The sequence below is a fragment of the Elephas maximus genome, chromosome 9 (genome assembly GCF_024166365.1).
Source record: "Elephas maximus indicus isolate mEleMax1 chromosome 9, mEleMax1 primary haplotype, whole genome shotgun sequence".
Lineage (NCBI taxonomy): Eukaryota > Metazoa > Chordata > Mammalia > Proboscidea > Elephantidae > Elephas > Elephas maximus.
In genome coordinates this window covers 3048091-3069247 of record NC_064827.1, presented here as the reverse complement: position 1 = coordinate 3069247, position 21157 = coordinate 3048091, and the positions used below count along the sequence as shown (strand labels likewise).

At 55.1% G+C, this 21157-nt stretch overlaps 1 long non-coding RNA gene across 2 annotated transcripts; it reads right to left on the bottom strand.

Annotated features, from left to right (window-relative positions):
• Positions 1–8195: 8195 nt before the first annotated feature.
• Positions 8196–20821, bottom strand: LOC126082965 (uncharacterized). 2 transcript variants are annotated; one of them, XR_007518686.1, is made up of 3 exons: positions 20597–20821; positions 14266–14349; positions 8196–8398 (listed from the first exon to the last, which is right to left on the bottom strand). It is a non-coding gene; the product is annotated as an uncharacterized LOC126082965 (long non-coding RNA). The 2 variants fall into 2 exon arrangements; XR_007518687.1 differs by lacking the exon at positions 8196–8398 and adding an exon at positions 12394–12773.
• Between the last annotated feature and the right edge of the window lie 336 nt (positions 20822–21157).

Below are 21157 nucleotides of genomic sequence, written 5' to 3'. Positions count from 1 at the left end.
TCCAGCTGCCCCCCCAGCTCAAGGGAAACACCAACCAGATGTTGGATGTCGCTGCATGGGGGTGGTAGGAGGAAGTGGTGGCGGCAGGGCGCCTGGTCTGGCGGAGGGCTGTGGCTGCTCACCCCGGCGCTGGGGCCATGACCATCAGAGCTAAAGAGACCCGAACTGCCAGCCCCTGCTCAGATGAGGAGACCCAGGCCCGGGAGGTGCCAGGGCTGCCCTGGCCCAGTCTGAGGCACACAGGTCTCCCTGGGTCCCAGGCTGCCCTGCCAGGTCCTGCCATGGCCACACTCAGCCCCCTGAGCCTGGGCCTGGGCCTGGGCACTTTGGCAATCACTGGGGAGCAGGGGCTGTGAGCTCAGCCTGACAGGGCCACAGAGGCCACAGGCCGTCCTGACCCACCAGTCATCTTTGTTCGTCCTCCCAACCCCACTAGAGTCCCGCTTCTTTCAGGAGGCCTCCTGGGCCCCAGGCCCTGCTGACAGCCCTCACCTCCCACTCTGCACACACACTGCACACAAGTACACACATGTGTACGTAATGCTATGCATATGGGCACACTCACATGTATACATGCATATGCACATGCACCACACATGCACAAACGTGTACACATACATACATGAGCACACACGTGCACCTACTCACACAGGCACACCTGCTTGTGGACACACACAAGCACGCATACTCACACACACACTTGCAATCCTCTGCACCAGAAGTCCCTCTTGGCTGCGGATTCCCAGCAGAACTTCTCTGCCCTGTGGGAGGCGAGACGGGTCGTCCATGGAGAGACAGGGACTCCACCTGCCCACCCACCCTGTGAGTTCCCAGGGACTCCCGCCCTGGGCGGGGGGGCCGCCTAGGAGCCTCAGGGACTTATCGCTTCTTGTCGGGGCCCCCACCACCTGAAAGAGCTCCCCGCCACCGCATCCCCCTGGCTCAGATGGGAGTTCTGGGAACAGGCCTGGGGTGCAAGGCAGCCCCTCCAGCCCAGGAGGCAGCCCATTGTGTCACAGGACAAACACAGCCTGAACATTTCCTGCCTGGCCCCAGCCCCTGAGTGTACGACCCCACTGTGAGAGTGTGACAGCGTGTGTGAGTGTGAGTGTGAGAGAGGTGGTTATTTGTGCGTGTCAGAGAGTGCCTGTCAGTGTGTGTGTGTGTGTGTGTGTGTGAGAGTGGAAGGTGTGCATGAGCGTATGTGTGTGAGAGAGTGCCTGTCAGTATATGTGAGTACGAGAGAGACAGCTGAGTGTGCGTGTGAGGGGCTACACACGAGTGTGTGAGTGAGTGTGTTTGGGCCCAGGTGCAGGCTGTGACTGCACAGGCTGGGCTGCTTGGCCTCCCTCTTCCTGGCTAGAGTGGGGAGGTTTGGGGGGCCCAGCCCCCTCTCTGTGGCTTCTGGAGCCGCCCAGCTCTGCGGCTTTGCAGGGGTAACATAGGCATGGCCTCCCAGACCCCTACATCCAGCCCCTGTTGCTGTTGTTGTTAGGTGCCGTCGAGTCGATTCTGATTCATAGCAACCCTGAGCACAACAGAAACGGTGCCCGGTCCTGCACCATCCTCATGATCAGTGTTATGTTTGAGCCCATTGTTGCAGCCATTGTTGCAAGGAGATGTGAATCCATCTCCTTGAGGGTCTTGCTCTTTTTCAATGGCCCTCACTTTACCAAGCATGGTGTCCTTCTCCAGAGACTGGTCCCTCCTGATTACATGCCCGAAGTCTTGCCATACATCCTTCTAAGGAGCCTTCTAGCTGTACTTCTTCCAAGACGATTTGTTCATTCTTCTGGCAGTCATGGTATAGTTCGATATTCTGCCAACACTATAATTCAAAGGTATCAATTTTCTTCAGTCTTCTTTACGAATAAAACCTTATGAATAGCAGAGGAACATCCAACCCCTACCTGCAGCAAAAGCAGTTTTGCGAATCCCACCTTCAATCCCTCCCCTGCCTCAAACCCTTCCGTAGTGCCCAACGGCCCTGGGGCAAGGTCCAGCCCCTTCCCATGGACTTGGCAGAGCCAAGGCCTCTGCAGCCCCACTCTCTCACCTGACCTTCTGGCAGGAGCTCCAGCCACACCTGGGCTGTGACAGTTCTCAAAGTTCTCTCAGCCTTGCCTGAAGCCCACCCACCCCCTCGGCTGGTACATCCTTCAGCCTCATATCAGACCTCAGGCATCTCCCATGACTCCCTCAGCACCCCCTGCTGGGGTAGGTGCCTTGTAATCATGGGGTGTCACTGGTGAGTTCCCAGTGACACATGGTCCCTGCACAAGGCCTGACTCTCGGGGCGGGTTCAGCAGACATACATAGTGTGACTGGTGGGTGGGTGGATGGATGGATGATGGATGGATGATGGATGGATGGATGAGGTACGTATGTATGGATGGATGGATGATAGGTAGGTGGATGGATGGATGGATGGATGGATGGATGGATGGATGGATGGATGGATGGATGGATGGATGGATGGATGAGGTACGTACGTATGGATGGATGGATGATAGGTAGATGGATGGATGGATGATAGGTAGATGGATGAATGGATGATAGGTAGATGGATGGATGGATGATGGATGGATGGGTGGGTGGCTAGATGGATGATGGATGGCGAGATGGATGATGGGTGGATGGATGGGTGGATAGGTGGATAAGGGAATGGTTAGAGAGATGAGTGAATGGATAGGTGGATGGACGAATGGGTGGAACTATGCTTGGCTGGGAAGAGCATGAGGAAGCTGGGGAGGGTGGTTCAGGGCCCAGCCATCATCCTGCTCCCCTTATTGCCCTTCCCCAAAATGCCCTCCTCTGCACCCTGCTCCACCTTACATGCCTCCCAAATGGCATTCCATCTCCACCCACTGCCGCATCTCCCCATCTTGCATATGGAAGGTACAGTGAACTTGAGGCACTTACCCAAAGTAACCCTCAGGTCTAGCCCAAATCTTTAATCATGGTGGGGGGTGACGGGATATCACCTCACCCAGAGGCCCTCTTCTCCAGTGTCTGAGGAACACAAGAGGAAGCCAGGGGGTGCATCAGGAGCCTCACAGCTGTGGGACCCTCTGGGCCTGCCCTGGTCTTCCCTCCTGTAAATGGGCTAGTCAGCCCCACAATGCTGTGGGGAAGAAGGGGCTTTGCCAGCACGGTGGGACTGTAGCTTCCTGGCTGCTCCTTTGCTGGCCCGTGACCCTGTGGTGAGCAGCTGCTGCCACCGTGGGAAGCGGGTGAGGTGGAAGGAAGGCCGGCTCCAGCCAGCCCGGGGGAAGGGTGAATGCAGGGACAGCCCCCAGGGAGCTGCTCATTGTGACAGGGCACCAGGAAGGCGGAGGAGGCAGGGGCGCCCCATGAAGCCCAAACAGGGAAGGGGGGGCCAGAGTAGCCCAGCCAGGCCCCTCCATCAGCCACGGCCACGCGGGAGACCAGCACCTCCTGGGTCAGTGCCAACACCCATCAGAGGGAAGACACGGCATGAGAGCCATGGAGGAGACGCCTGGCCTGACCAGCTGGCAAGGGGGCCTGGGGCCGGGGGGCTGAGGAGAGGGTGGAGGATCCCTGAGGTCTGGCCTGTGTTTGGTCACATTGCCATGGAAAATCTGATGACCACGTGGACCCCCATTCCAGAGCAGGACAATCATGCAGGTGCTGCCCCTCCTGGGTGCTGCACCCGGCCTAGAGTTTGAGGTTCAGATGGACGTGTGGGGAGTAGTGTTCCTGGCAGAGGGAAAGTATGGGCAAAGGCCCAGAGGCAGGACTTGGGGGGCGGGGTCCAGGCTCAGGAGCAGCCCGCTCTCCTTGGGACAGTCTCCATGTTCTGCAGGTAGCTGGCCCTCCTGCGTGGAGGTGGGGGGCTCTAGGCCCTGCAGTGGGGAATGGACAGTGGTGGAGAGTGCAGCCACATTGGGGCAGGCCAGAGTGTGGAAAGACACTGCCTCCTGGGCCTGGGGGCCTGGGAAGACTGCAGGGGTGTCCCCAGACCCAGCCATGCAGCTAGGGCCTGGCTAGGGTTTCCTGAGCTGGGGTTGGGGCTGGCCGGGGCTTTCCAGTGAGGACTTGCCTGTGGCCTGGCTCCCAGGGCACTGCAGAAATGTCCTTTCGTTGGCTGAACAAAGTGGCTTTGAGCAGGGTCCTTATCACAGCTGCGGTGAGATGGGACACCATCGCTCCAGCCTAGACTGGTGCCCGGGCAGGAGAGGCAGAAGCTGTGGGAGGGGCTGGATGGACCAGGATGCTGGGGGTGGAGCTATACAGCCTCCCTCCTCAGGGCCCTGTAGGCTCCCACACGAGGGATGGAGCTGACACATCAGGTGAGGTTCCTGAGCAGATCCCAGTGGGCACAGGCAGCCCCAGGCAGTCACAGATGGGCACAGGTGGGCATGGGAGACACAGGTGGCCACAGGCACAGGCTTTCCCAGCAGGGCAGGGGTCGGGGGTGACTCTTGGGGCCGGGGCTATTGGCTGGACCTCAGCCAGGGTCTCCCTGCAGACCAGGCCTCTGGCTTGGGCACCCAGAGAGCAGGGCCCGAGTGGACGTGGCCTGAAGGAGCCCCCCTCATCCAGGCTAAGGCCCAGTCCACCAGGGTCCCATACGCTGAGAAGCTGACAGGGCACGTGTGGGGTGGGGTGATCCAGAGCATGGCCTGGGCCCCGGATGTCAGGAAGCCCCTTCTTCCCTGTGTCTGGCCCGGTCATCTTCCTCTGGTCTCAGTCTCCCCCTCTGTGCATGAGGGGTTTGAACAGAAGGGCCCCAGGAGCCTGTCCTGCTTCAGTGTCCTGGGACTCCCCCACAGGCCTCCACAGTGCAGTGGAGGACATCGTACAGGAGGACAGAGGACGGGCTTGTCCCCTTACATCCTCAACTGGGAGGAAACCCTCCCTGAGGAACAAGTCAGGGCTCTAGGCCAGCCCCAAGCCTTGCTGCCTCTTCCTCCCTCCCTTCCTTTCCTCTGTGTGGGCACAGAAAACATCTAGTGAGTGAGTGAGTGAATGAATGAGTGAGTGAATGAATGAGTGAGTGAATGATGAGTCAGCGAGTGAATGAGTCAGTGAGTGAATGAATGAGAGAGTGAATGAATGGATGAATGAGTGAGCATGTGAGAGGGAGAAGGCAGAGGAGACATAGCCAGACACCCAGGACAGGCAGCAGGGATTCTCTCTTATCAGACCCAGCTGATGCCACAGCCTCTAGGGAGGATGAGGGGAGTGGGGAGGGGGGTGAAGGGAGTAAGAGAGTGAGGGGGGATGGGAGGGGATGGGGGGGAGTGAAGGAGCACAAGGGGGATGTGGGACAAGGGGGAAGAGGGGGCAAAGGGGCAACAAAGGGGACTGAAGGGGGCCAATGGGCTCCCACAGGCTGCAGGGTGGGGAGGGGGCAGGCCAGCCCAGCGGGAGGCCCACACCAGCTTTGAGGTTGGCATCCACTTCCCCACCTGGGGTGAAGATGGGGTTGCCGGTTCCCTGCCAGACGAGGCCGGTCTGGGCAGATACCCTCCCGCCCACCTTCTCCACCAGGGCTGCTCTGGCCTGAAGAGTCACTCTGAGCTGGGTGGCTGGGAACGGGAGGGCCTCTATTCTGACGGAGCCTAGCTGCAGCCCAGTCCGAGCAGGCTTATTTTAGTGCCCGCCAGCGATGGGCTCGGCTGCTGGGCCCACTACGCTACGGTGGCTATATTTAGTTCTAATGGGGAGCTGGGCTCCTGTGCAGGGCCAGGGCTGAGGGCCGGGGTCACCTGCCTTCCTTCTGCTGAGGCTGAGGTCCTTGTCCCATGTCTGAGTCCCCACCCCAGATCCATCCCATGGGCCCAGGAGGAGCAGAGGCTGTGCCCAATGGGGAGCCCTGCCCCTCAGCCCAGACCCTAGCCGGTCTCCTCTGCCCCCTCCATGTGTCCCTCCCCTTGTCCACAGTGGGGAGGAGGGGCTGGCTCCATTGAGCAAACGGTCCCTTCCTTGCCTGTGATTACACTCCTTCTGTTTTCCTTCCCCCAAGCTGACTTTCCCACAAGCATTTTTGGCATAAAAATAACTCAGTTGGAAAGAGTCCTTGTGCCCATCTGAGACCCCGGCCCCCAGGCCGTGAGTGCAGGCCAGGACTGGACACTGGGTCTGGAAGCAAGAAGGCCCAGCTGAAGAACGCCCTTGCTGCTGACCCGGAAGCCCTGGCGGGGGGTGGGGCAGGCAGCTCTTCCGTGTTCCTTTACACACCTCAGTGTGAGGAATTGTGACAAGCATGCGTGCTTTGTACTTTAGAACAATTGCCAAGTCTTTCAGCATCGTGATTTCATTGATTGTGAAGCCCTCTTAAAGGAAATGCCCTCCCTGCCTCCAGGAGACATCCACAGGTTTAGGGACGTGCAGCATCCTTACAGCTGCCCAGGTGGACTCAGGCGTGTGGCGGCTTTTCAGGTAACATTGTAGCCACACAGTTTTCCTCACTGAAGGAGGAGGCAGCCCGTGGTGGGGGTGGGAGACTACCCTGCGCCCCCCGAGCCTCAGCATCCTCCCAGGTAGAGCTCCCCACCACCACCAGTGGCTAAAGGACAGGGTGGTGTCCACGCACTTGGGACTTGAAAGACTGCTGTGCCAAAGCAATGGGTGTAAGAGTTATGATTAAAATAATGAAGATGATGATGAGAATGGCTCCCCTGAGTCACTCCCCTAACACCCGGTGGTCTCACCTGCTGTTCTTTAATACCTAACAAAGTCGTTTGCTCCTCTGTGCCTCCCTCCAGCCCATGGGATCGTTTCTTTAGATGAAATCCAGAGGCTGGGTTATTTTCTAGAAGACCAGGACCGTTTTTTGTGGGTCTTTCAGCCCACTGGCCCCCAGCCAGGCCATCCCTACCATGGGCCGGTCCGAGCTGATGGTGGCCCTGTCAGCATCCGAGCCTGGCTTGGGCTCGCTCAGCCTCTGCTCTCATCTCTCGTCTTGGTTCACTCATTCCTCCCACACGTGTTTATTGAGAGGCATGGGTCTGGGTGCTGGGGACACAGAGGTGAGTGGAAAAAGGATGAACTCCCCATTTGTGGAAGTCGCCTTGGTGGAGAGATGTCATTCACCGAAGCACAGGTGAAAACATCAGCACTTCGGGGGGTGTGGTTGTGAGCTGCCCTCGAGTTGACTCCCCATTCGCTGTGACCCCATGCACAACAGGATTGGACTGTGGTGACTTACAGGGTTTTCATTGGCTGGTTTTTCAGAAGCAGATTGCCAGGCCTTGCTTCCTGGTCTCAGTCCGAAAGGTCTGCTGAAACCCGTTCAGCATTATAGCTACACGCAAGCCTCCGCTGAGAGGCGGGTGGTGGCTGTGCTGAGGTGCATTAGCCAGCAATGGAACGTGGGTGTCCTACATGCAAGGGGGGGATTCTACCACTGAACCCCCACTGCCCCTTTCAAGTGGGGCTTGCACCATAAATGCAGCAGAGGAAGGGGCATGGCCGAGGAGCAGCAGCTGGAAGGAGGCTGGGAGACAGCCAGGGTGGAGTCCTGGGCAGGAGCCAGCCAGCTGGGTTGGAGGGTGGGTGAGCGGAGGGGATGCACCTGGGGAGGGGCTCCGAGGGTCTCATAGGCCTCAGAGGGGATTGTCTGCCCTCTGGAGGTGGGTCTGCTGGAGGCTTTGGGGCAGAGAAGGGACTTGCTGTCACTGCCCTTTGTAAAGGATGGCTCTGGCTGGCAGCACAGGGGACCCACTGCAGGGCAAGGGCAGAAGTGGGGGCCACAAAGGGGCCCCAGGAATGACCCAGGCAGAGGGGTGAGAGAGGGTGGATTCTGGCTTAATTCTGAGGTTTGCCAATGGGCGAAGAGGGGGATGCGCCAACGGGCTTGGAATGCAAAGGAGGGGTTGATGATGCTTCGGTGGTTTCCCAGGAGGCTGGGGCTCCCCTTGTGGAAACCACAGGAAAGCTGGCTCAGGCAGAGGAGGTGACGACCAGGGGTTCTGACTCACTGTCTGCACAGAGTTCTGGGACGAAGCCCCAGTGGAGACACACATTTGGGGGTTGCGTGCTGACGTGGAGTTTGGCACCTGAGGCTGGAGGGGTTCCCAGGGAATGCGAAAGAGCCCTGATTGGATCACCCTGTTCAGCAGGGGGCCAGGAGTGGCAGAGGGTGGGCGCAGAGCCTGGGAGCAGGGCTGTGAGTGTGCCACAGCTGCTGGAACAAGGCACCCCAAGCGGGGGCTTAAAGCCACAGACATTTATTCTCCAAGCTCTGGAGCTGGAAGTCCGAATTCAGGGTGTCAGCAGGGCCACGTTCCCTCTGGGGGCTCTGGCAACAGACCCTTCTTTGCCTTTTCCAGCTTCTGGTGGCTCCAGGTGTCCTGGGCCTGTGGCCGATCCCTCCAGTCTCTGCTCCGTGGTCACACAGGCTCCCCTCCGTGTGACTGTCTTCTCCCATCTTGTAAGGACAGTAGAGACTCATTAGGCGTGACCTCACACCAACCTAATGAATAACACTTGCAAAGACCCTATTTCTGAGTCAGGCCATGTTCACAGGTCCCAGGGGTCAAGACATGGACCTGTCGTTTTGGGGGCCGCCCTTCAGCCCATTGCACCAAGGGAGCAAACCTTCCCTGACCCTTGACCCTTAACCCCTGCAGCAACTCTCCAGGAAAGCCCTGCAGCCTGAGGGGGAAGGCCAAGGCCTTTACTGTGCTCTGCAGAGTGGAAGAGGGAACTGAGGGACAGATGACCCAGCCTGTACCTGGGCTGGAGATGGCCCGAATCCTGGGCTCCACCTGCCCTGCCACCCCCCAGGGGCCCCACGTTGTCATTGCTGTAAACCTTTTCCCTGCCCCTGCCCTGGCCTCCCACGCACAGCCTGGCTTCCTCCCTCTTCTCTGCACACCTGAGGACACCTGGCTGAGGTGGGCTGGCTGAGGCAGGGACGGCTGGAGGACAAGAAGGCTGCGTGGACTTGGTGCCACCCCAGGAGCCTCCCCCAGAGCTGAGCAGCCCTGACTGTGGGTCCTCCTGTGGGGGCTTCCTGAGCCCCTACCGTGGGTCAGGCCCCAGCTGGCTGTAAGGATACCCCAGTGGACAGGCTGTCTGTCCCCACCCCACGAGTGCTCCATCCCAGGGAAAGCAAAGGGCCCCTTGTCACACTCAGTGCCCTCCGGGGTCTCCCTGAGCCTCACCCCAGCCAGAGGAGGCAGGGTCATCGTGAGCACCCGGCATCACGGAGGGGGAGAGATGTGCTGCCATGACCCGCTGCCCCCAGGGCCAAGCCCTTCACAAACCAGCACCCCAGCCCCTCCACCAACCCCCAAAACAACCACAAGAAGTGCCTCAGGTGAGGGGAGCTGGGCAGAAGGAGACCCGGAGGAGGGAGTGTCTCTCCACCAGACCCTCCCCAAGGATGACCCAGATCCCTGCCCCTGCGGCTGGCACCCAGAGGGGATGATGGGCTTACAGCCCCACCCTGCCCTTCTGATGCTGCCCGATTAGGCCAGCGGCGTGGCATCCCAGCGCGGGTGGGGCAGCTCCGTGCCAGGGACCATGGCAGAAGGAGCTGCGACCCAGGCAGGCTGTCTGGGGATCCCACCTGGGGGTACACCATCAGGGGCCAGGCCCAAGGGCCTCTGGGCTGAGGCACTTCTGACCCTGAGCAGCTTCTCAGCTCCAGTTCTGGCACTTCATGTCACGGGAACTCCCCGTGCCTCCTGATTGACAGCAGGCTCACCTGTGGGGGCCGAGTCCTTTACTCTGCCACACCCCCTGGAGTCTACAGGCCCTTCTCTGAGAGCCAGGCTCTGTGCCATACTCTCACCCCTCCCTCTCCCCCGAGCTTTAGCTGCTCGTGTGCAGGGCATCCCATTTGGAGGGAGAGGACTGGTGATGGATGGGAAGAGAGGGCAGACCGGGGTCGGAAGGGCCTGGGACAGGTCGGGGTGGCCCTTTACCCAGGCTGAGGGCTGGGCCCTGACCTGGTGTCTTTGGCCTGCCGCTCAAGGTCTAGAGCCTGCCCAGCCTCCTCCCGGGGTCACCACTATCTTGTCTCCCAGGCATTGAGGAGGATCTTTGACTAGCAGAGTGGGGCAGGAGGGCATCCTGGCCAGGCCCTTGGCCCCTGGGTCCCCTCCTCCTCTGGGCTGGGCCGCCCTGCTCTAAGGTGCCCCCGACCTGCAGAACAGGGAGGCCTTGGATCGGCACCCAGGACTGGTCCCCTGCCTCTGCCAGGATCAGCCCCATGTTTAACCCCACCCCAGTCCACACCCACACAGACCTGCCAGTCCACCTCCACCCCCACCGCTCTCCTGACAGAAGTCAGTCTTGGGGACACATGGTGGGGATCAGTGGGCCAGGGGGCTGCAGCTGGTCCCACCCTGCTTCCTGGAGGGGTGGCCTCGGGCAAGTCCCACCCCCTCTGAGCCCCACCTTCCCCTTTGCAGACTTGGGTGCCCAGCCCCAACTAGCAGGGCGAAGACAAAACCAAGGAACAATGGGTGGACTGCCCGCAGCCTGTGCCTGGTACCCAGTAGGTGCTCAATAAGTGCTGTGCTGGTGGTGGAGGTATTCCTCTGACCAATGTCTCTGCCTCTCTGTGCCTCAGTTTCCCCACCTGCACCACCGGGGGGCTGGGCCAGTTATCGCGGAGCTCTTTCGAGAACGTGTGGGTTGTTTTTCTTAAGTAACTGAATTTTGTACCCTACGCTGAGGTGTAATGGCCTTACTCTGACATCCTCTACAGAAGCATGGCACGTTCAGGGAGATTTTAAGGAAAGGGCAAAAGCATAAATGCACAAAACAAACAGGAAATGCAGGAAATAACCAGACGTCAGAGGGGTTGCTGGAGCCCACTCTGCTCAGTCTGTCCGAATGGATTTGAAAAGCCAGGACAAAACGGACCATTTCCTAGAAAAATGTAATTTGACCAAAACTTACGCTAGAAAATACAGAAATCTAAACATATGGTGACCAGAGAAGAGAGCTACCCCCACCATCTACCAAAGCATCGGTCAGGAGCGGAATTCTAGCGAACTTTCAAAGAGATTTTTTCAGAGCTGTTTAAACAGCTTAAGTCTGGGGGGTGGGGGGAGGGGAGGAAAAAGAAAGAAAATTTTCCTATTTTCTTTTTTTTTATGAAAGACAGCGAGTGTGACATTAATACCAAAGCCCTACAAAAATTGACATGCGAAAAACAAAAAATGAAAGCTACAGACTAATTTCACTTTTGAAAACCAGTGCAAAAACCCTAGGAAATCATTAGCGAACAGAACCCAACCCAAATCAAACTGAGTCGACCCTATAGAACGGAGTAGAACTGCCCCACAGGGTTTCCAAGGAGTGGCTGGTGGATTTAAACTGCCAACCTTTTGGTCAGCAGCCAAATGCTTAACCACTGCGCCACCAGCAGCCTGTAAAATGATGAAGCCACCCTCTTCTCCACCCTCTCTGGGCCCTGGGAGGTGGGACTCAGGCCTGCATCTCGGCTCCCTGTTCTCCAACTCCAGGGCCCGGCCAGTGAGGGGCACAGGCCAAGTTGTGGGGAGTGGGCAGGGACTCCACCCCATCTCCCTGTGAGCTGCCACCTCCCTCAGCCAGGGCGACCTATCACTGGCCTGGGACTGGTAGTGATGGCCTTGGGCACACGTTCTCCCCTAACCTCTGCTCACACCTCTCTAAATGGTCCCTTTAATAAAATCTTCTTAAATTACCAGATTTGAGTCTACCGTCTGTTCACTGTTTGTACGCTGAATTGCACAAGGACACTTCACCCCTGAAGAGCTCAGAAGAAAAAAACTCAAAAATATCTCTCCATAGATGCCCAAATGGTACTTAACAAAATTTAACCAAAATTTTTATCTTAAAAAACCATAATTAATGGTGATGATTGAATGACACGGGGAACATAATTAATGTCACGGGGACGTACATGCGAAGACTGTAGAAATGACGAATGTTTCGTCACCTATGTATTCACCATAATAAAAAAGCAAACAAAACAAAGAATCACTAGGAATGACAGAGTTAAACCCAGACGGAAGCCAGTGTGCTACGCTGGCATCACTAATGCAACAAATGGAGTTGTTGAGTCTTCGATTTTTCTGAAACAGTGAACACATTTTGGTAAAACTGTGAAGAAAATAATGAACAATTATATTCCTGAAAAATTCAATATTTTTTAAAACCACGTAAAAATGCTTTGTGTTTAAATACAAAATGGAGTTAGTTCTGGGCTCACATCCTCATAAACAAGTTTCTTTTACAAAAAAATGTTTGACTAGATAATACTTCCTTAACTTAATACAATAGATCTAGATGAATACTGAACTAATATCTTGTTTAATTCGAAAACCCTAGAAGCATAACTATTAAAGTTATGTCCCTGGTACCCAGCAGGCACTCAATAAATGCATACTAATTAAAGTTATGCTTCTAGAGATGCTGGCCAATACGATTAGACAAGAGAAGGAAATAAAAGTTAGATTAGAAGAAGAAGAAATAAAATTATTATTTGCCAATGATTTGACTAAATACCTGAAAAAATGAAAGTTTTCAAACAATAAGAGAATGCCTTACAGTGCTGGGGACAGAACTAATACCGCCATTCCTCACACTCCTTGCTTGTCAACATGGTTTGTTTCTGAAGACCAGGCTGTTATGTGAAGACCAGCTTCATGTGAAAACGGAGGATGACCACATCAGATCACAAAATGGAGGATGACTATATCATTGGCAGTACATTGACAGGGAACTGCCAGAAATTCAAGCTGGGTTCAGAGGAGGACTTGGAATGAGGGATATCATCACTGATGTCAGATGAATCCTGGCTGAAAGCAGAGAATACCAGAAAGATGTTTACGTGTGTTTCATTGACTATGCAGAGGCATTCCACCGTGTGAATCATAACCAATTATGTATAACATTTCAAAAAATGAGAATTCCAGAACACTTAATTGTGCTCATGAGGAACCTGTACTTAGACCAAGAGGTAGTCATTCCAATACGACAAGGGGATACTGTGTATTCTTTCACCATATTTATACAATCTGTAAGCTAGGAAATAATCTGAGAAGCTGGCGTATATGAAGAAGAACGGGGCATCGAGATTGGAGGAAGACTCATTAACAACCTGCATTATTCAGATGACACAACCTTGCTTGCTGAAAGTGAAGAGGACTTGAAGCATTTACTGATAAAGATCAAAGACCACAGCCTTCAGTATGGATTACACCTCAACATAAAGAAAACAAAAATCCTCACAACTGGGCCAATAAGAAACATCATGATAAACAGAGAAAAGACTGAAGCTGTCAAGGATTTCATTTTACTTGGTCTACGATCAATGCCCATGGAAACAGCAGTCAGGAAATTAAACGATGCAATGCATTGGGCAAACCTGCTGCAAGACATCTCTTTAACATAATAAAAAGCAAAGATGTCACTTTGAGGCCTAAGGTGCGCCTGGCCCAAACCATGGTGTTTTCAATCACCTCACATGCACGTGAAAGATGGACAATGAATAAGGAGGACCGAAGAAGAACTGATGCCTTTGAATTATGGTGTTGGCAAAGAATATTGAATATACTGTGGACTGCCAAAAGAATGAACAAATCTGTCTTGGAAGAAGTACAGCCAGAGTGCTCCTTGAAAGCAAGGATGGCAAGACTTCATCTCACATGATTTGGACATGTTATCAGGAGGGACCAGTCTCTGCAGAATAACATCATGCTTGGTAAAGTAGAGGGTCATCAAAAAAGAGAAAGACCATCAAAGAGATGGATTGGCACAATGGCTGCAACAATGAGCTCAAGCATAATGACAACGGTGAGGATGGCACAGGACCGGGCAGTATTTCATTCTGTTGTACATAGGGTCGCTGTGAGTCGAAATCAACTCGACAACACCTAACAACAACAACATGTCATTACATAATTGCCAAATGACATCATTACATACCTGCCAAATGACATCATTACATGACTGCCTAACACTAAGAATCATGGCCCAGCCAAGTTGACACATAGCCTCAACCACCACAGGCAACGTTACTCTTGCCTCTCACCTCAGCATTTATTATTCCCAGATGTACATTGTTAATGCCCAAAATAGTTGAATAGTAGATTTTTTACTCTTGTCGTAAATGTGAAATGTCGGATACCGAGATAGTCTGTAAGTGAGGAGTAGGCTTACAGGAAGCTCACTGCCCTTTACACATACGAACACCAACCGGTTAGGTGATACAAGAAAGACCCTATGTATGATTATGACAAAAAATAGAAAATATTTAGAAATTACAATATTTATGCAAACAATGCTCACCTTCTGTGTTTGTCTTCTGGCCGCTCCCTACTCCCATGAGACACCCTCACAAGCGCCACTGTGCTAGTCTTCTTCCTTAGGTTTCTGTAAAAAAATTAGCATAGCACGCTTACAAAAATACCTTATGGGGGGATGGTGTGGGTGGCAAACAAACACAGAAGGTGCGCAGTATTTGTGTAAAAATACAGTAACCCTACGAGAAGTATGCCAGAAATTAAGAAAGCTTTCAAATGCTATTGAGGGCCAGAAAAGATTTGGACAAACGGAAAGGCCTAGTATTTTTTATATAAAGACTCAATACTATAACAGTATCAATTATCTTTAATAAATCTATAAATATCATGAAATTCCACTTTAAAAATTAATGGGACATTATTTTAATCAAACAATCTATTTCTAAGATTCATCTAGAAAACTAAACAATCAAGAACAATCAAAAATGTTCTGAAAAGAATAGCTATGTTTCAGCAAGAATTAGGTTTGGCTCCATATAACAGAGACCCAACTACAGAAGCTTAAGCAAGATGAGTGTGTATCTCTTTCTGCTGTAGAAGGAGCTCCAAGTGAGGCAGACAGCACTGGGGTGATGTGGTGGCTCCCTGGTGTTCAGGACTCAGGCTCCTTCTATCTCTCTCTCCTTCCCTACTTGTGTGCGGTTTCCACTCCAAATTTTCCCAGTAACTCAAGATGGCTGCTGGAGTTCCAGCCATCACCTCCACATTCCAGGCAGCTGGGAAAAGAAAGAAAAAGCGCTTACACTGTCCTTTATGGGAAAAGTCCACAGAAGCCCCATACCGCATGTCCGCCTCCCTCTCACAGGCCAGAACCTAGTCCCATGTCTATACCTTCCTGCCCTGGAGTCTGGGAAATGCAAAGTTGAGTGCTTTGCTACCACAAATAAAATCAGGTTGCAAAAGAGGAAGGAAGTCATGGATGTTGGGGAGGGCTGCCACAGCCTCTACCCAAGTGACAAGGGAGGACTTGTCCCACCCCATATTAAAACATGTTATAAAAGAACGATAATTAAAACAAAATGACATTGGCACAAGAATAGGCAGAACAGAGCCCAGAAATAGACTCAAATGCATAAGGGAATTTAGCATGTGACAAAAAAGGAATCAATGGGGAAAAAATGGATTATTCAAAAAATGGTGCTGGGAAGCTAGGTAGCCATCTGGAAAAAATAAAGTAGAATGTATCTCATAACTCGTACCAAAATAAATTCCAGATGGATCAAAGATTTCAGTGTAAAAAAGAAAACCATAAAGGATAGAAAAAGAGCATAGGTGAAACTTTTTTTTTTTTTAACTGAGGTGAGGAAGACCTTTCTAAACATGGCACAAAATGCAAAAACCAAATACAAAAAAGTTGTTTTTATAAACTCAGCTACATAAAAGTTCTACATGGCAAAAACCACCTTAAGCAAAGTCAAAAGACAGAGAGCAAATGGGGAAAACTTTTGCAAATTATATCACACAGGCAAAGGGCTAATTTCTCTCATATATAAAGAGCTTCTACAAATCAATGAAAAGATGAACAATCCAGCAGGAGAAAAGAGAAAAAGCAGAGATGCATACAGAGTTCACATCAAAGTAAAACAAACACATACCAAGAGATTCCACTCCTCTCCGGAGAGGAATGTAAATTAAAACCACATTGACAATTAAGAACTGTCTATGTGGGGTCAAACTGGAACCTTAGGTGACTGTGAGTTTATGTTAATGAGGGAGGAACAACTCAGAAAAGGAGGGTGAGAATGGTTGCACAACTTGAAGAATGTCATAAATGTCACTAAATTGTACATGTAGAAACAGTTGAATTGGTGTATATTTTGCTGTGTATATTCTCAGCAACAACAACAAAACTAATAAAATTTGGAAGAAAAAAATCCCCATGGATAACATTTTTACCTAGCAGGTGGGCACCGTGTTTGATTCGTGTTGTTGGCAGGACTGTGTGGAGACAGACTCACAACTTCTCCGGGATCTCTTGAAATCACAAACATGGTCCCACCCATAGAAAGGCATCATGCTGACCAACCGTGACATCAGGCAGGTCAGGGCAGCACCGTCCTGAGCGCGTTAGAAAAAGCCGAAATGCCCATCAGCGGACTGTACCGCCACGGGACTCAGGAGTATCCCACAGACAAAGAAAAGAGCAAGCAGGCTTTTGAGCGTGCTATGGGGCCGTTTCTTCCAGTACACGACTGAGAAGATCTAGGGCTCCAAGCCCGGCATGTGGAACCACGCCCCCGCCCCCGCCCCCCCCCAAGCTCCGTAGCCTGGAGAGCTTTGTTGCACCGTTGTAGGGAAGCGCGCCCAGGAAGCTGGCCCCAGGCCGCCCTCAGGGAGGGAGCTGGGAGCTGGGGATGGGAGCCTCAGAGAAGCTTTTCTTGGGGGCATTCTTGAACTTTGAACCTCATGAATGTATTCCCATTCCGACACTAGTAAGGAGGATATAAATGAAGCACCAGGAGAGGGAGAAGGACAATGGGCCCAGGGAGTGGAAGGGGCTGTTGCTTATTCACCATCAAACACCACGGCTGCAGTGGGCCCTGGCGCTAAGCCTCAGCCCAGCCCCGACCAAGGCTGCTCTGCCTTCTCGAAGCCTGGACCTTGGTGGAGGAGACAGAGGGACAAGTCGTGGGCAATGGACGGCAACGCTGTGACAAGTGCCCTGAGGTGGGGTGGAGGGTAGGAAGCAGGAGAAGCCAGGCACAGGGAAGGGCATGGGCAAGGCCAAGGCTGAGGGGAGGCCCGATCCGGGCCCAGCCCCTCCGACCAGTTGTAGGGGAAGGGCCGAGGGCAGGCAGCTCCCAGGGCATCCAGTCAGCTCATCAGCCTCTCATCTGCATGGCCATTCATCTTCTCCCAGCTTCCCAGCCCCTTCCTGCCCTGGAGAAAGGGACCCAGGCCTCGCTCCCCTCCTGGTGGCCCCCACACACTGCCCCTCCACAGAGGGAGGACAATGCGTGTGAGGAGGGGTCTGGCAGAGGCCTTTGTGTTTGAGGCTGGAGTGTTAGCATAGCCAGTATCTTGGCCTCCTGACTGGGACACAGGCATCCCAGGAATGCTGCCCCGGGAGCCTGGGCCAGTCCAGACCCACCACTGATGTTCTGAGTCCTCCAGTCACGCACACCCCGCAAGCAGCAGGTGGGAGGGGTGAGATGCGAGTGGGACCATGGCTGCCCAATGCAGTGGTCCAGGTTGTGCACTGCACAGCTCCAAGGGCAGCCACCACCGCCTAGCTCTGCAGCCTCCCCATCCGCCTCACTGGTCTCGGCAGTGAAATGGGCCAGGAGATGCCACCTGAGAAGGGGTCTGATTTCAGATGGGACAGGTGGTACCAGTCGCCAGGCAGAGGAGGGGGGAAGGGAGGGGATGGGCTAAGGCTGCAGAAGAGAGTGGCCTCTTCTCTGACGGGCTGTGTGGGTCCCAGGAGCACTGGCTGGTCCATCCATCCTGCAGACCTTCCCGTGCCACAATGCACCAGGCCTGTGCTAGCCTGCAGTCAGCAGGGGGTGACTGTGTGGCCAGCCGAAGTCACCATGCAGGGCCCAGGAGCCCCCAGACCCAGCTCCCACTCTTGGAGGGGCTTTTGGGTGCCCCAGCAGACCCGTGAGGAAGGGCCCTGGGGTCTAAGCCATCACCCAGGAGGAGGCGAGCAGGTGCCCCGTGCCCACGAGGTCCTGGCTTATCTGCAAATGGGGCGATGGGGGGCTTTTCAGGGCTGACCAGAGGATTAAAGTAGAGGATGTCCTAAGTGCCCAGCGTCTCTGGGAAGGCTCCCTGGTGAAGGCGGTGCAGGGAGGAAGGGCATGGACAAGGGCAAGGGGCTGGGTCTGAGAATGACGTTGCCCAGAGCCCCGGTGCTAGGAGAGAAAAGCCCGCATTGTGACAATGGGGAAACTGAGGCACAGAGCATGGCAAGGGCTTGCTAAGGACTCTGACTGAAGGAGGGAATGATGAGCAGATAGGCTCAGGAGCCCCTGGGTGTGGGGGGACAGCCCTGGTCAGGGGAGATCAGAGGAGGACAGAGCAGACATGAAGCTAGGAAAGGAACATGGGGCCCCTGCGCACCAGACCTGGCGCCATGGTCGTCATAGGTCTGAGCAGTCTGGGGGCATCCCCGGGGGCACAAACTGGAGAGTGGAGGGGGCAGGGCAAGCCTGAGCTGATGGCCCACACCAGGGCCCTCTGCCTGTCCACCTGCACACAGAGAAGCCAGGGAGCCAACTCTGCCTAAAGGCAGCCACCCCAGCACCCTGGCCTGCCCCTTGCGTGGGGCGCCCTCACTCCCGGGCCATGCAGGAGGCGGACATGACAGGGAGGGAGCCTCCCCTGGCTCTCCACTCTCCCCACCGCTTGCCACCCAGGCTCCAAAATGTGCTGGGTCAGGCCCACAGCAGAAGGTACGCAGCCAGGTGAGGCCAGAGAGCAAATGGGGTACCCCCCCCACATGCACAACCCAGGGACGGTGCCCAGGGACAAAAGGTTGGCTCCCACAGGCTTTAGAGGCCCCCATCCTGTCTACGACGTGGGGGCAGGAAGGAGACTGGGAGGCTAGGTGTCCGACGCCCAGCAGGGGCAGCTCCCACAGGTGGGGCTGGGAGGGTAATTCTGAGGGCAGGAAGGGTGAGTGGCTGGAGCCTGGAAGGCTGGGTACAGTGCTCCATCTCAGAGACAGGGTGGGGGAGTGGATGCTTGGCCTCCCAGGTACAAGGGACCAGGAGCCACGGCTGGGGGAGGGGCAGGGGCCCACATCTCAGGGCTGAACCTGGTGGCCACCATAAGCACCAGGACTGGGCCTCAGTTGTATAGCGCATGGGCACAGGAACCCCCCACGCCTCTGGGAGGTGGGCCTCGGACACCCAGAGGTCAGCACAGAAACAGGGGTCTGCCCACGCCCCTCAGTGCCCGCTGAGGTGGCCCCCCTGGGGGCAGGGTCCATGTGCAGGTAGGAAAGCTAGGGAGCAGGCCCCTGCCTCCAGCTGGATGCCAGACAAGAGTGTGACAGTGGGGTGCAGGGAAGCCTGGCCCCAAGGCGAGAGCCAGGGAGGATGGGAAGGGCAGGAGCTGTTTACACACAGGGTCAGGCTGGCCCTGAGCCGAGCCATTCACAAGCCCGGATGTGAGCGGGGTCTGCCCACCCAGAGGGGACACAGACTCAACCCCAAATGGGGGACTGCCCCCCGCCTGCTCCCCTGCCCCCATCACACCTGGTCCAGCCTTTCCCTTCCCCTGGACACAGTGCAAACCCTCGGGTGCCTGACAACACAAGCTGCTTGGCCCAGAACTGGCCCTAACCCTAACCCCAGGCCTGTTTCAGGATGAGAAACTGAGTCAGGGTGCCTCCCCTGTACATCTGCTTTGCAGTTAGAAGTCTGGGTTCAAGCCCCGCCCACCATCCGGTACCCATGGGCAAGTCACCCTCTCCCTGAACTGAGTGCCACACCTGTAATGAAGTGATAGGGGGCCCAGGGCTTCATCCAGGTGGAGCAGCCCTTGAGATGACCCATCCAGTTTTTTCTTTTTTAAACGAGGTGAAATTCCCGTGACACAAAATTAGCCATTTTAAACCGGACAACCCAGTGGCTTCCAGTACATTCTCAGTGTTGCGGGAGCACCACAGCTATCCAGTTCTAGAACATTCTCATGATCTCAAAGGAGACCCGTGCCCCTCCACAGTGGCTCCCCATCCCTCCCCGCAGGCCCTGGTGACCACTGGTCCACTTTCTGCCTCTGGGGACTGGCTGTTCTGGCTGTTTCACATAGTGGAGCCACAAACACGTGGGCTTTCTGTGTGGCATCTCTTGCTGAGGTGTCCGAGGTTGAGCCCGGCCGCGTGTATCAGAGCTTCATTCTTTCTCATTCATTGGTACTTGATTCAGTCACTCTCGAGGAACGAGCTCTCGCCTGCTGGCCTCAGCCCATCCACCCCTGAGCCCTGGCTTCCGTGGGACTTCCCCGCGTCACTCAGCCCTGGCAGTTCAAACCGCCCCAATTTTCAGCAGAGGAGACTGAGCAAGGCCCAGAGGGGTGAAGGGGACTTGTCCCGTCGCAAAGTGGGGCACCACACAGGTCCCTGGGACTCAGTCCCCTTGGGAAGAGAGGAGGACACAGCCTCGGCTCTAGGGATGTCACTGCTCCCTGGCCATGGACCCCAGGGCATGGTTGAGATGACCAGGCTGTGGTGTTGGGGAGCCTGAGCCTGCCGATTCACCCCCAGGAAGGGACTCGGGAACCCGCCTCCCGGCCACCCAGCCCGCAGAGGCCTGCCTGGGCCTGTCCCCTCCCCACTCTCTGGCAGGGCAAGGATGACTCCTACTCACCCTCCTAATTATTGGGTCTGACGTCATCTCAGGTGATTAATGGTGAGAAAGATGCCTGTGCTATCTGTGTGTACGATGGTGCATGGCGGCTGGCAGGCAGCTCCCAGCCTGCTCTGTCCCCACCTCACCACAAAGTCTTCCCTCAAGTTAAATCTTTGGCAGGAAGAATGGAAATTACTCTGGGGAGAAGGCCCGGCACTGGTCACTGAGTTCCCACCCTAGCTGGAAGGCCACCAGGGGGTGAGGTGGGGGGCACTTGGAGGCCCCTCCCCGGGCCCAGGGTGGCTCCCAGCCTCTAGCCCGGCCTGTGGGCAGTCCTGAGGGGAGGAGCTTCCTGTCACCCCAGGACGTCCCGAGGTAGGAAGAGGCCCAAGTCTGTGTGGTAGTGGGGGGCGCTGGGCCAGCCCGTGGACACCCAGCCCTGGGGTCCCTCATTTGAGCATGGCCACAGGGGCTTTGGGGAGTCCGATGCAGGCTCAGACCCTCTCCTCAGTAAAATTCCTGGAAGCTCAAAATTGTGCATAAATTCCAGAACCCGTTCTGGTGACTCAAGTGTGTTGG